Here is a 5269-nt window from a genome sequence, read left to right as displayed (position 1 = left end):
TTCCACATCATTTTGTCTAGCCTCAATCTTGACATGCTGAACACCCTCTAGATCCTCTGGAGTTGAAATACGAAACATTACATTAATCAATACACCAATTGCAATTAAATTTGTTTAAAGGAATAACAGTGGTCCTCTTTACCTGATTAGGGAACATCACGTTCCTAATGTTGTCTACCCGGATCATGCTCCACTTGGTCACCACCGACTACATGCTCTAAAATATTAACAATAAGGGTTACATTAATTACTACACTAATTTTCAATTTAAGATGTTTAATTGTATTAATAATTACATAAAAAAATCTGAATAGCAAATGAATACCTCCACTACTAGGATGCACATCCAGACCTTCATGTACAGGTTCTATTCCACGATTATCATGCTGCATTCCAATGTCACATGCAGTGTTATCATTGCTTGCTTATTTAAAAAAAATAGTCACTTTATGTTGAAACTTAACATCAAATAGATTATTGCTTAAGTATTCAATTTGAAATAATTTTCATTTAGCTTAATTACCGTTATGACAGATGCATCAAAATCTCATGTTTGCCGACTCAATTCTCATAGCTGTTCAGCCACGGCTATATAGCCTTGCTGGTAGCCAATTCTCTTGTCATCTTCTGTGGGTGCTCTATTGAATTCAGAGCCCTGCATTTTTGCTTAGTATTGTGAATTTTGCTTATATTGTTTGATAAAAAAACAATTGTTTACAATTTATAAATATTTTGATGTGATACTTAATTTACTGATTCTTACAATTCATGGGGCAAGTTTCATATAACCACCAGAGCCGAGTTTGTGTTGCCCATGCTTTTCTTGTCTTGCCTTGGTTGACTTTGACGTGTCACTCAATCTATGAAAAGTTTGAAATATGTTAGATTATAAAAAAATAATGAATAATTAGTACATATTCACATTCTTAATAATATCACATACCTTCTTCTGGTGTCTGGTGGTGTATTTCCTTTTTTCCTTTCAATTCTCTCCTTTGCATCCAAAATCAGGTCCTTCCACTCCCTCTCTGGAATCATGGGGGGATGCTCATACTTTACGTTCTTCTCTAAATGTGTCCTGTATTGGTCCCTCACATACTTTAGATATGTGCCAGCTTTTTCCAGGAGCTTAGTCTTGTCGAATGTGTCATTTCCAAACAACCCTACCATACGGTTTGTGAGTTCATCTTTTAACTTTTTTTCTTGGTCATTCCACCTTTAAAGCAAAAACAAACCTGTTAGATTTAGAAAGAAACTGAAGCTACCTTTGATACAGTTCAAGAAATGGATAAAAGGAAAACTATTCTAGCAATGATATGAAATCAAAATAGTGGATAAGGGTTAGTTCACGTATGATGTTCCACCTTTTACGTATGGTGGGCCCAAATATCTGCAATGTAATGTCATTAAGATTTTTATAAAAAATATAATTTCTTGCAAAAAAAAACTTGGGATCATTAGTCCAAAATGAGTGATCAGTAAGTAAATTACAATTAGACTATATATAATAATAATTTTAAAGTACCTAGAACCTTCTGTATCTTCAAGGGAATCAATTCTTTGTCGCTCACCACCAATGTGGCCTGCAACATTCCTGTACTAGCAATACGGGAAGATCTAGGAAATGATGGTATGTTATCACCAGTAGTTGCCTTTGGCGCATCCTCATGTGCATCTCCTGCCACAGTAAATGAATCCACTATGAAATGCCTCCAAGAAAGAACACTTCAAGGGTAATAAACACATAACAAAAGAGAGAGAAAAAGAGGGATCTACCACCAGTGGGCGGGTCAACACGAGCCAGTGCAACAGACAATGTTTGCATGCTACGTGTTGCCGACATTGCAGTCGGTAATATAGTTGGGGTCGACCTCGGACCCATGTCAGCACCTGAAGAGTAATACATTAAATATGTAAAACATTAAAAAAGCAAGTTCACAAGTCCAAAGGAGTGGTTTTAATATATAGAACATGGTCATCACCTGAACTACCCGCAATACCCTGATCATCACCACCAGGATGATAAGGCCTTATAAATTTCTGTAAAAACAACACATACATATTTTAGTTAATGACATAAAAAAGAAAAAAATATAAACCATTATTAAACTTTTGTTATGATTAAAGCTTTCATTACTACTTACTTGCAAGTTTTCCACTGTCCGCAACAATAGTTGCACCCTCTCTATTATCTCATCAGTCTGAGGGCTTATGGTTTCCAAATCAACAATCTCTTGGACAATTTTTCTAATATTCTTTTGTACCAATTGTATAGGGTTTGCGCTAAGTGCGATGTCATCAGTGCATAACACTGTCGAGTGCCCCACATCCCTATGGAGGTGTTGAGGTATTGCAGGTTCATTTCCCTTATCCCGAACATCTGTCTATGACAAGAATATAATTAACACTATCAAAATTACTTAAAAACACTCAAGAAAAGATCATAATGTAACAATTTGGTTCTATCTAATTTGTACAATTACAATGAGGTTTACCTGCTTCGTACAATTACAATGAGGTTTACATGGTTTTTGTCAAATCGGGTATACCAAGGAAGGTTGTAAAGCATAAAACCCATCAAATCCAGTTGAAACAAGTTGTTCTTGCATGCATCAAACACATTTTGTGAGTTTGACTCCATATGTTAGTTTTGTAGTACTTGTGAAGGATTACTAAAACAATGGAGTTGAAGCCCTTGAGCAACCAGGGAGTGTTTGACTTAGGGAGGTGGAACAAGGAGAGTTGTTAGGTTTCCTATAAACTTGTTGCACTCTGATTTTGGTGACTACACCTTGAAACAGAAAAGGACCTATCACTTAGTAAACATTCTAGCCACTTGGCAACCCCCTTGCCCTACCTCCCTATCACTACATGCCCAAAAAACATGACTATAATAATAGTCCCTCATGCATACATTTGTGGCCTGCACACTACAAATCCTAACATATCATGGCAATACACCTCATCGAGAAGACACACCTAGGGCCACATTGCACATAGCAACGTGCCTCACAAAGAAGACATGCATAGGGCACATGCCACATAGCAATGTGTCTTATGGAAAAATGTGCATGCATATCACACACCAAAGCTATATGTATACATCATGAGGCACATTCATATGTTATCAAACACAACCTATTGTATCTAACATGAGTTCCTCTCTACATGTGTGCAAATCTTCCAACACTAATCGCCACTAAGAAGGAATAATATAAAAAGCAACTTCAAATATTTGTGTGTGTGTGTGGAATTGTGTCTTTGAACCCAAATCACTACCATCAACAACATGTAACCATCACCTACACTATATCAAAACATAAGTATGGTGTGACATCATATCTATTTGCATAATGTCAAAACACATGCAAACATGAAAATCATCATAGCATGACAAAAATCAATCTCCACATGTTGGAACAAAGATATAAATAAGATAATAGGGTAAGAGGAAACCCGTACCAAGAACCACATACCAACTATTGGCAATGCCAACAAGCTAAATGTAGGATAGGATATTACTATGAGCCATCCAATGGTCCATTCTATGAGGAGAACTAGGGGATACTATCTTTGAAAGGTGTGGTCAATAGAGATAATCCCTACTAATGCCACAATATGTCACCATAGCTTCTTGAGTTTTCCAATCTTCTACTTAAAACCACATTTATTGAGTTCCTCAACAACGAGGTTGGTTCTCAATAGGATGCACAAACATGTAAACACACAAGCATGGTTTCATCATACTTGTACAACAATACAAATTCATTTTTCTAGTTAATTACTTAGTGTAAAAATAACTCCATTACATAACATAGGGCAATAATCACCATAAGTTTTCAAATAAACTGCCCAAATATCAATTGGAGTTACCCTTTCTAAGGTACAAACATAATTTATTTATAACTTCAAAATTAAAATAATCACAATACATCCAAATAAGTTCAATGGTGCATGGAAATAGACAACATGATCCATAATTAAACCCATAAATTACCCTAATTGGATATGCTAATAAAATGGTGTCTCAAATAATAGAGATTATGTTGGACCTATAATAGAGATCTGGACTTTGTTTCATCATACACAAGCATGGTTTCATCATACTTGTATCCAAATACACCATCCATAGATAGGTACTCAGTACCACAATCTCGTGGGTACCCTTTTAGCTGAATTTACCCTATATTTAGGTGAATCTACCCTTGTATCATTCCTTGATCTAGTATGTCATTCCACCAATCAATAATTTTTCCATATTCTTGGGAGAATACACTATCCCTTAGGTGAATATGCCATATCCTTAAATGAATCCTCCTTGTCATCATCCTAAGTCCTCTTTTTGTTAAGTCTTATCCCTTCATCTTTAGGAAAATCCACCTATCCTTATGTGAATCTACTTTCTCTTAGGTGAATCTATTTCACATAAATCATTTATCTTATCCATCTTTCTTACGCAAATGGTGAATTTTTCCTATCCTTAGATGACTACACTCATAGACAAGAATAATCTATATTTTATCAATGAATGCAAATAAAAATGAGATGACAAAGGAAACCCCTTGGTTATATAGGCCAAGATGAGGAGTAAGATATCATAAGATTATGACAAGTGTACTAATCTTATGATATGAGAAATAAAGAGATAAGATAATATCGCATGTAAAGTGATAAGTATCCCATGTGAAACCTAAGTAAACTTAAGTGATAAGGCATAAATAGGACCTAATCATCAAACTAGTTAGGTAATGCCCCCTTTTAACTTGAATAGGAAGCCTACATTTAGTATGATCACATTTGATAATTCTATAAAGTTGTTATAATTTCAAAAGACTATCTAGATTTTGTAATATGAGGAAGCTTGCAATATTAATCATTCATGATTGGCCTAGGATCAACCTTGAGAAGCTATGAAGGTTTAATTAAAAAATTAATTGCAATATATATTATTGTTATATGATTTACTGTTTGGCCATATTAGTCATCCTTGTCTCCATTCATTCTATTGTATTTTCTTCTTTCTTTGTACAAGTGAAGTCTATGATAGCATCAAAAGCATGCAAGGGTAGATATCCTACTAAAAATTATAAAATTTAATTTATAATAGTTTTACCATTATAAGGGCCATTTGAATTATATCCATGTGGAGGCATGAAATTTGTAGTTGAAGTAATTATATATGTGAAATAGATAATATTAATCAAAGAAATCATTGATAAATATAAAAAGTTGTAGCATTGACTATAAAGAATGTTGCTAAATCCAAAAA

The sequence above is a fragment of the Cryptomeria japonica genome, chromosome 7 (assembly GCF_030272615.1).
Source record: "Cryptomeria japonica chromosome 7, Sugi_1.0, whole genome shotgun sequence".
NCBI classification, from domain to species: Eukaryota; Viridiplantae; Streptophyta; class Pinopsida; order Cupressales; family Cupressaceae; genus Cryptomeria; species Cryptomeria japonica.
This window is presented reverse-complemented; position numbering follows the sequence as displayed.